The sequence below is a fragment of the Sus scrofa genome, chromosome 1 (genome assembly GCF_054392235.1).
Source record: "Sus scrofa isolate SSC_HxYL_T2T_F1_AM1 chromosome 1, Sscrofa_HxYL_maternal_Yorkshire_Landrace_v2.0, whole genome shotgun sequence".
In the NCBI taxonomy this organism is placed as follows: Eukaryota; Metazoa; Chordata; class Mammalia; order Artiodactyla; family Suidae; genus Sus; species Sus scrofa.
Window position 1 is genome coordinate 241,878,296 of NC_139383.1, and position 10,618 is coordinate 241,888,913.

General features: G+C 38.5%; 1 non-coding gene across 1 annotated transcript; it reads left to right on the top strand.

Annotated features, from left to right (window-relative positions):
- Positions 1–10,188: 10,188 nt before the first annotated feature.
- LOC146407078 (U6 spliceosomal RNA) lies at positions 10,189–10,292 on the top strand. The gene has a single exon (XR_014834383.1). It is a non-coding gene; the product is annotated as a U6 spliceosomal RNA (small nuclear RNA).
- The last annotated feature ends 326 nt before the right edge of the window (positions 10,293–10,618 follow it).

Consider the following 10,618-nt stretch of genomic DNA (forward strand, 5'->3'; position numbering starts at 1 on the left):
TTCTGTCTGTATCTTTGGCCACATTCTATTGACAGTATATGGAGTATATGGACCTCTCGTAATCACTTATTTCTAATTAACGAGTAATTTTAGTTTTCGAAAAATCTCTAATCCAAAATTCACTTTTAAAACTTTCTTAATTCTAATTGTAAGTATGACTTAAACACACACATACAGCTACTGAACATCAATTTAAAATTTTTATGTAATTATAATCAAATAAAATAACCCGGTATATTTCTCTGGAGTTTATTGAGATTTTACTTCGGGTCTAATATTTGGCCTAGAGCTACATATTATTCACAGCTATTGGAAAAAAACATGATTCCCTGTACAGTGGGAACACAGTTAACAATACAACTATTAAAATCAATCTTATTGATATGTTAATATAATCTTATTACAAAGTTTTGTACCCTTATTTAAATTGAGTATCTGATATAACAACTATGATAGAGTTATGTCACAGTTTGCCAATGTCATCATGCATTTTTAATTTTCTTTTAGCATTACTAGCAATATTTCCTTTATTTTTTATAGTCCTGCTACTTGAGGTATAAAAATACGCAAGTCTTTTATCCTCTTAGAGGAGTCTCCCTTTTCTCTCTCTCTCTTATTTTAAGGGCCATACCTACGGCACATGGAGGTTCCCATGCTAGGGATGGAATTGGAGCTGTAGCTGCTGGCCTATGCCACAGCCACAGCAATGCCAGATCCATCCGAGTTGTGTCTGCAACCTACACCACAGCTCATGGCAACACCAGATCCTTAACTCACTGAGCAAAGCCAGGGATCAAAGCTGGTTCCTCATGGATTCTAGTCAGATTCATTTCCACTAAGCCACGATGGGAACTCCTCCCTTTTCTCAATAAACACTTCTTAGTTTAATTATTTACTTAATACTGAAATGTTTAAGTAAGTATTAACATATGCCTTATTTTTTTTAGGCTTTACCTAACATACTTTGCCCTTCCTTTATTTTAATCCTTCTGTTTTGTTTGTTTTTAACAGGGTATTTTAAACCCTTTTTGAAAGACAGTATATTCAATATGGACATTTTTATGTTGTGTGTGAAATACTCTTAGATTTGTACATCTTGGCCTGGAAAAGTAAGGAAATTAGAAAAAGATAAGCTGGGAATCATCTGATCATCTGGCACAAGTACGAGTTTGTCTCTTCACAAGAAGTTAGAAAAGTTTTGTGTGGCCTATTTGACTGTGTTTCAAAAGGTCTGCCAGGCCAATGTGCAGTTTGCATAACTGGCCAGGGACAAAGACATCCTGATAAGAGACCTAGACTTAGGAACTTTCTGAAAGCTGCCTTTCTCAGAAGGTGTGCTCTTCTGGCTGTGGGAGCAGCTTGAGCAGTCTTGCAACTTCTCTCCCTTCTACTTCCAATGCCAGAAACTAGAAGTGAAAATAAGTTGGTTTAAAAAAAAAAAATACATGTATGGAGAATGTGGTCAGAGCCTGAAGCGAGAGTTAGAAAAGAGGTCAGGAAAAAAAGAGGCTTAAACAAACAAACAAACAAACAAAACCCAAATTATTTTAAGACAATTGCAATAGTACCAGTCCATTTTAGAGCCCTGACAAGTTTCTAAAAGTCATATTGCTGCTGTTGAAGCCGCTCATAGAAAATACTCAAGTAAATTAGTTTGTTAGAATTGCTTATTTTCCCTCATACTGTTTATATCTGTTGACCTATGTTCTCCAGTTTGGGACTGACAAAAGACTGCTGGGAGTAACTCATAAAGACTAAGGGCTTGGCCTCCTTGTTTTGTTTTGTTTTTATATGGAGAAAAAAAATGGCTGCTGAGTACAGATTCAAATACCTCTGTATGGTCGAGTGCTTTTTTGTGTTCATGGATGCCTGAGGCCTGTTTATTTTGGGAGGCATATTGGTATTCATTTCCACTAGAAAGTAACAGAAGGAAGCCAGATCCTTTTTTCCCACAGAAAGAGAGCAATAAATATTTTTAAAAAATATTTAGAAAGGATGATCAGTGATAAGTAGGAACATGTCAACGAATATTACATATTCTGTTTTAGAAACTTTAGAAGTGCTTAGTGCCTGAGAGATCAGGAAAGTTGTTTTTAGTGTAAGGAAATGGCAATTTGAAAGCAATCTATTTCTAAATCTCAGGGGTGGAACTATGAGCTTATCCAAGGGTCTGAGGTCTAGGTACAACAGAAAGGGGAAATGAAAAATAGGGAACAAGAAGAACCCAATTTAGAAAAAAGAGAGCCTACTCTGCTGAAGAAACATCAGACACAGATCTTGTACTAGATAGCAGACATTTTCATGAGGGTTCTTTGAATTACCAATATATTCCCAAGTGGAAGATCGGTTAAAAATTGAGTCACAAAGGGCATTAGATATGAAACAACATTGTATAACCAATTTGTAGAGGATTGGCCTATTGTTTCTTTTTGCATCTTTAATTTATACAGCTGTCCTTTTAAACTGAAGAAACTGATTGCTCTAGTGGATTTCATTACTGGGCATTTCTTTGATATGCTTACCTACAGCTATTAAAATAAGTTTTCAGAAATTTTTTTCAGAGAATTTTCAACTTTTTCAAAGAAAAGACAAAGTTCTCAGCCACTAGGTGCATGAACCCCAGACCAAAAGAATGCCGAGGAACTTCTAACCAAATGTAAGACAGACATATGACCTATGGAAGCTCATGTGATTTCTGGGTATGGATAACAGCTGCCTGGTCTCCATTCAAGCCTCTTAAACAGGCTAGGATTGCAGTAGTTAACCTCTAAGACCCAGTTAATGGGGAATGATATACCCCCTCCTGTGCCAGGTACAGATCTATTCAAATAAAATGATACCAAAATTCCTCTTTGAGTAATCTTTTCCATGGAAGTAAAAGCACTAAGATTTAGGTCCAAAAGACTGGAAGACAACCAATGGCCATCATTAGGAATGGCCAAGTGAGCACTGACCAATTATAATCTATGGAATATTATAGGCTATTTATTTTTATTTATTTTTTTCTATGTAGGGCTGCACCTATAGCATATGGAAGTTCCCAGGCTAAAGGCTGAATCAGAGCTACAGCTGCCCACCTGCGCCACAGCCAGAGCAATACTGAATCCAAGCCACATCTGCGACCTACATTGCAGCTCATAGCAACACCTGATCCCTAACCCACTGAGCAGGGCCAGGGATCAAACCTGCATCCTCATGGATACTAGTTGGGTTCATTACTGTTGAGCCACAACGGGAACTCCTATACAGCTGTTTAAAAATGAGTTAGACCTGTATCTACTGATGACAGGTACAGCAGCTAACAGTTTCAGAATACTTAATATGTGCATGTCATGTCTGTGCTATGCATTCTACAATCTTAAAATGGGAACTATTATTTCCATTACTTAATTTTATAGATAAGAAAACTGAGCACAAAAATGGTTAAATAACTTTCCGAAATACCAGAACTAGTTAGCAAGGAGCCAGGATACAAGCCTAATCAGTTTGACTCCAGAATCTTGTGCTTTTTATCCCTACATTAGCTTACAAGTTGCAGAGAAATGGGGAGAAAGAAAACATTTGAATAACAACAACCCCTAAAACTACATAATGTGTTTATTTGTTTGTATAAATTTGTATGAACATGAAGAAAAGCATGGAGCAATGCACAGATATCGACTACCCTGGGAGGCAAGTGTGGGTGGGGAGGGATGAAGTAGGAGAGCTTATTAACTCTTTGTTTATACATCTTTGCAATTCTTTCCAGGTTACAGATAGAACATCTAATATTTTTATCTCTAACTGGTGAACTTTTTGTGTATCCACAATACATTCCAAATTCATTTATTCATCTAAAGGACACTTATAAGGCAAGCACTAAGCCAGGCATAGGGGAACATATATTAAAAACATCTAGAGGCACTTCAAAGAGACAGACAAATAGAATATGTCATAAGTGTTAGGACAGCAGTAAAAAAAAAAAAAGAAAGAAAGAAAGAAAGAGAGATAGAGATAAAAAGAGAGACAGAGAGAGAAGCAGACAGTTAATACAGGCAGGACCTAGCTAAGGATGGTGGTGAAGAGAATGGTAATCCTGAAATGTTCTTCCCAAAAGTGGCATCGGACAGCCTTAGCTTAGCAATCTCCTATGATCTTACTTCACTATTATTGCCACCTTTTTATTTGTTGTCTTTTATTTCAGTTTAGTTGCTGGCTTAGAGAAACAAGGTAGATTAAAAACGGCCCGGACTTTGGAATCTGGCAAGCCTGAGTTTAAAACCCTAATCTCTAATTTACTAGTTGTGAAACCCTGGGTAAGGCATTTTTTTTTCTCTAAACCTCAGATCCTTCATCTAGTAAAGTCTGATAACAATAACTATTTTCAGTCCAGGGTAAGTACCCTGTGTATCTGTTATAGGATTAAAAATCTCCCCAAATTTAGAGACCTAACACAACTACGTCATGCGTTTTGCTCATGAGTCTACAATATGGGCTGTTCTCGGTGGGGAGAGTTCATTCTTGCTTCAGTATATCAGTGGGATGGCTTGACTACAACTGAATGATCCATTTCCTGGTTCATTCTTATGGTTAGCAAGAAAAAAAAAGTAGATGTAGACTATTTAGATTTTTTTTTTTTTTTTTTTTTTTGGCCGCACTCGTGGCATAGGAAAGTTCCCAGGGATCAAAACTGAGCCACAGCTGCAACCTAGGCCAAAGCTGTGGCAATGCCAGATCCTTAACCCACTGCACCACAGCAGAAACTCCTTATATCCACACTTAGCAGTTCTTTTTTTCCTGTTTTCTTTTCTTTATCATTAATAGTATCCCCTACTTTTGAAAAGTTTGCTTTATGTCATTTCACTTTTATGAAAGACCTGCATTAGCATCTGTTTTTCCTAAGGGAAAGAAATCTGAAGAGAATTTTTGATTTTACCAAAAACAGCAAAAATTGAAAATAGCTTCAGTGTTTGTCTTACTGGGGGCTCTTATAGATGCAGTGTGAACCCCAAGCTGTGAGAGTGGCACCACCAAGCTCCTTCCCCTGGAACTGCATTTAGCATCTCAGCATCAAGCTGCCAAAGCTTTCAACTGTGATTGTGAGCATCTGTACTTTCTCTTCATTTGTTTTGTGCATGTGTTAGCAAGATGTACGCTAAGGTTATTCCTTCTTTGCTTTACGTCTTTTCAGTCTAGGAAAGGTTTCATAGGAACACTCCGCTTTCAGATCAAGGGGAAACATATTTAGCTATCACTGTGTGCTCAAGGCTTACGTATAACTTAAGGGGAGAGAAGAGATTTGTTCCTAAGATCCAGGGGAAAAACTCTTCTTGCACCATTCCTATTTCAACAATGTAGCTACAGCAAATGGAAGAAGGTAAGAAGAGGAACAGTTAGAACATAGAATCTAATAAAATATGGTGTTGCTATCACACTATTTATTTAACTATCCCATTTTTTTTGTGACAAAGCTTGACTATGTCATACTTATACAACATCTGGCTGCCATTTTTCCAAGGAGTCTCAGTTAGGTGCCAGACAGCAAAAACAAATTCTGGATAATTTAATCAGAACGGAATGAATTAAGAGATACTGGGTAGCTCACTTCATCCAGAAGGCTGAAGAGCCAGGTCTAGAGGCTACAAAGCAAGAAATAATACCCAAAACCTATAAAACTGGTCCAACAAAGGCCACACACTGCCTTTACTGCTACACAAGAAAACTCTCTTGTACCACACTTTCTACCTCTCTGGACTGTAGATTTGGCCACAGGTGATATCACAACTGTCTCTGGAAACTGAGAGAGTCATTCAGGATGCCACTTCATAACTGACTCTGCACCGTCCTTGATTCTTTGTGTCATTGTAACTGTCAAAGTCTGACACAGGGGCATCTTCTTGGGGGGTTGTATAACATATGCCTGTGTTTTAGTTCAAGGGAGTCATAAAAAGTGAGAATCTGGTTTCCATGGTTAGAAGTAATCTGTCCCCAACTCAGACGACCCTGAAATTTCTAATTTTCTTGACTGGCTTCAATGTTCTTGTGTCCAAATCTCAACAGGATCTTGAGAGGTGGTTCAATTATTTAATCTTTTTTTTTCATTCATCTGCAACAATATTTACTAAGGGTAGGTTGCATGAAAGCAATATCACTGATTATGCTTTGGTTATGGGTATATATCTGGTCTGGGTCCAAACATGGGCTTACCTCATTTATCAATGGAAAACTCATTGGTTACGTTAAATTTGCCATGTCTCAACTCTTTCAAGAAACTTCATTATTAAATAGAGAACGGAGATGTGGGGAAAAGGAAAGGTTTTTTAAAATTATTATTATTATTATTATTATTTTTGTCTTTTGTCTTTTTAGGGTCACACCTGTGGCATATGGAGGTTCCCAGGCTAGGGGTCTAATCAGAGCTGTTGCTGATGGCTTATGCCACAGCCACAGCAACACAGGATCCAAGCCACATCTTCGACCTACACCACAGCTCACAGCAGCGCCGGATCCTTAACCCATTGAGCAAGGCCAGGGATCAAACCTGCAACCTCATGGTTCCTAGTCAGATTCATTTCTGCTGCACCATGATGGGAATTCCTAAAATTATTTTTAATTTATATCAAACTGTGGGAGGAAATATGAGCATGTTTTCTCAGTAACAGGAAAGAGTTTGTGTAGAAGGGAGGGTGGAAGATACATTAATCAGAGACAATAGAGGGAAGGAGGCAAAGTTTTCATATAATGATGGTATTACAATGTGGAAACAAGGAATATCCAAATTTCCTACTGAATTCCCAATAAAGAATTAGAAGGAAATAGAGAAATGTCCTGATGGTGAAACAGAGGGAACCAAATATGAGAAATAATTGGCAAAAGAGAAAGACATTATTACGTTCTAAATCATTAACAAGATAGACAATGCAAGACTTTCTTTTATAAAGTCTATGTTCAAAGATATGGCTAAGGGGAGTGGAAATGAATCTGACTAGGAACCATGAGGTGGTGGGTTCGATCCCTGGCCTCACTCAGTGGGTTAAGGATCCGGCACTGCCGTGAGCTGTGGGGTAGGTCGAAGATGCGGCTCGGGTCTGGCATTGTTGCGGCTGTGGCGAAGGCCGGCAGCTGTAGCTCTGATTAGACCCCTACATTGGGAACCTCTATATGCCGAGGGTGCAGCCCTAAAAAAACAAAATATATGGCTAAGATGACCTAAGCAAGGTGTCCCACTCCCCCACTTGTGAGCAACACACTCAACTGTACTCATAGAGAAAAGGATGATCTGTACCCTGGTCCACTTACATACATAACCTCATGGAATAGAAGAAAATTAAAAGCAGTGTTTTACAACTTTGGCACTATTGAAATTTGGGACTAGATAATTCTTTGACAGGAAGAGGGGGTGCTGACCTATGCAATGTAGGATATTAAGCATTATCCCTGACCTCTACCCATTAAATAAAAATAGCACACACCCACTCCCAGTTGTGACAACCAAAAATGTCTTCAGACAATGATAAATGTTCCTGGGACAACATCGTCCTGGTGGGAACCAATGGAGAAGAGAATGGATGGCCTGTCCTGGGAAGAAGACTATGCTTATTTCTGAGGCTGGAAGATAAGAGAGTAGCCCTGCACAGATGCAGATTTTATTTTTATTTATTTTTTGCTTTTTAGGGCTGCACCTGGGAAATGTGGAAGTTCCCAGGCTAGTGAATCAGAGCTGTAGCTGCAAGCCTATGCCACAGGAATAGCAACACCAGATCCAACCTGCGTGTGCAACCTATACCACAGCTCACGGCAACGCTGGATCCTTAACCCACTGAGCAAGGCCAGGGATTGAACCCCCTTCTCATGGATACTAGTTGGGTTCATTTCCACTAAGCCACAGGGAACTCCAGATGCAGACTTTAAAAATGAAGTCACCTTGGAGTTCCCGTCATGGCTCAGTGGTTAACAAATCCGACTAGGAACCATAAGGTTTCGGGTTCGATCCCTGGCCTTGCTCAGTGGGTTAAGGATCTGGCGTTGCCGTGAGCTGTGGTGTAGGTCGCAGATGTGGCTCGGATCCCGTGTTGCTGTGGCTGTGGTGTAGGCCGACGGGTACAGCTCTGATTAGACCCCTAGCCTGGGAACCTCCATGTTCTGCGGGAGCAGCCCTAGCATAAGCTAAAATACCAAAAAAAAAAAAAAAAAAAAAAAAAAAATGAAGTCAACTTACCCATAAGTAAACAAGAAAACAAATGAACAAACAAAAAACAACCAGTGAATGCCCAGGGCTCTTAATGATGCTGATTAACAAACTCTATGTATCTCTGGGAAACAGTAACAGATGGGCAGAGAAAACTGAAGTGTCCCCTCCACTAAAACAAATTCCCCCTTCTTTGACATTAAAGTCTGAAAGAAATTATAGTGCATTATTCTCACTATCCTCATTTCTTATTTTGTTCACTCTCAATTAGAGTTGTTTCACTCACATGGAATCTCAATTCCTCTTTTGCAGCTGTGGCCTGGAACATCTCCCACTGGGATGGATAGAGCTCCCAAAAACCCCTCTAAAATTGGATTAATCCAAACCCACTTGTCTTACCACACTGGCTTTTGGAAGTTTGTAGGGTCAGCAGAACATGTAAGAACATCAATACCACGTTGGGACAGCAGTTTATTTCCAAGCAATAAACTTGGAAGTCTAAATCCTAGCATATGGTATAATGCATACCAAATTGCTCTTGGTGGCCAAAGACTATAGCAGAGACTTATTGTTTTCTTAGGGAAAGGTGGGTGGACAAAGAGGAGAGAGAAAACAGAAGACATATTTCATATTCAAGACCAAAAGACAGTTTTATGAGATGAATGCATTCCTTTTGGAGTTCTGAAGCAAACCTCATTCCTGGAAGCACAGCGTTTGGGCACAAGCTTTTAAATTTCTTTTTCAGCTTTTAGATTTTAATAATTTCATTGAATTTTGTTGTCTTCATTAACCTAACTAGCAAGGGGTTTCATTTCTTTTTAAACATTTGCTTAAAACAAAATCACCTTTCATGCCAATCCCCACCCTACCCACCACAGTTGAATCCACAAGCTTAGCTCATACCTATGATTTAGGCTTATGAAAAATGAACAAGTTAGAAGCAATGTGAGATCATGTGCTGGTGGAAACTATAATGGTAAGCAGTCTGAGTGGTGAATTACAAGACCTAAGGACAAGCCACATGAATCCCAAACTGAATTTGACAGTGGTTTTCTTTTCTTTGTAACCTCTTCGAAGCTGCATAAAGAGGAACCAGATTTGGAACTAGCATTTAGTGTCACCTAACCATGCCAAGCACTAAGAATTTAAATTCCAAATGTTTTACACATTAGTGTTCTCTAGTCCTCAGGAATCAAATGGCTTGTACAGTTTAAAATACTGGCCTACCATCATGGCTGAGCAATACAATGAAGGGGAAACAAGCTCTGGTAACAACAAACAACAACAATAAATAATCATTACCAGTACCTAAAAGATTGTATACTGAAGGTCTATCTGTCTTGAGATAAGACATCTTTCTGACTCTAAAAGTATTTCTTTCCCTAAAAATCTAATATTAAGTCAAGTTACGATGTCAGCTGTCACAGTGCACCAAGAATCTCCATTATGGTGCTTTGTCCTAAATACCAGTTCTTATGGAGATATCCACACGAGCCCATGCTTTATAGGGATAAGCACTGCTCTGGGGAAAATGGGAAACAATGTTGATAAGTACTGGAGTAGAATCAGGACTAGAATCTATCTCTCCCAATTCCTAGCCAAACATTTTTTTAAACCATGTTATGCTGTCCCACTGCTTGTGAAACTAAAATCAATTGCCCTCAATAAAAGTCTCTAAGAATCTGGGGAAAAAAAAGGATGTTTATTATTACTATTATTATTATTATTAGGATGCTATTATTACTCCCAAATACCCAAAAATCCTGCCCCGATGCTCATTTCTCCTCCTTGTGGGATTTCAGGCCATATATATGCAAGAAGCAATAACCAAATGGCAAAGAACATAGCCCTCCTTAATAGCAAAGCCATATACAACCATAAAACTAGACCCATATATTGCAGGCCTGAAGTTGTGCCAGCATAATTCAAAAGCATTCTGGAAGATATGAAACAGAGGGAATGGACTGATGGCAAAACCCAACAGAACTGAACAATTCTCAACTTCATATAAGAAAAAAGGAGTGCTTGCTTTGGCAGCATATACACTAAAACTGGAAAAATACAGAGATTAGCATGGCCCTTGTGCAAGGATGACACACAAACTCATGAAGCACTTCATAATTTTTCCTTTTCAAAAGACTATAGAAGAAGGAACACTCCAAAGATATTCTATAAAGCCACCATCACCCTAATACCAAAACCAAACATACTACCAGAAAAAGAAAATTATAGCCAATAACCTTAATATAGATGCAAAAATTCTCAACAAAATTTTAGCCAACCAAATCCAATAACATATATAAAAAAATCATTTAACACAATGAACAGGGATTCATCCCAAATTCACAAGGATGGTTCAACATACGCAAATCAATCAACATCATATACCACATTAACAACAGAAAGGTCAAAAACCACATGATCATCTCAAATGATCAGATTTAGATGCAG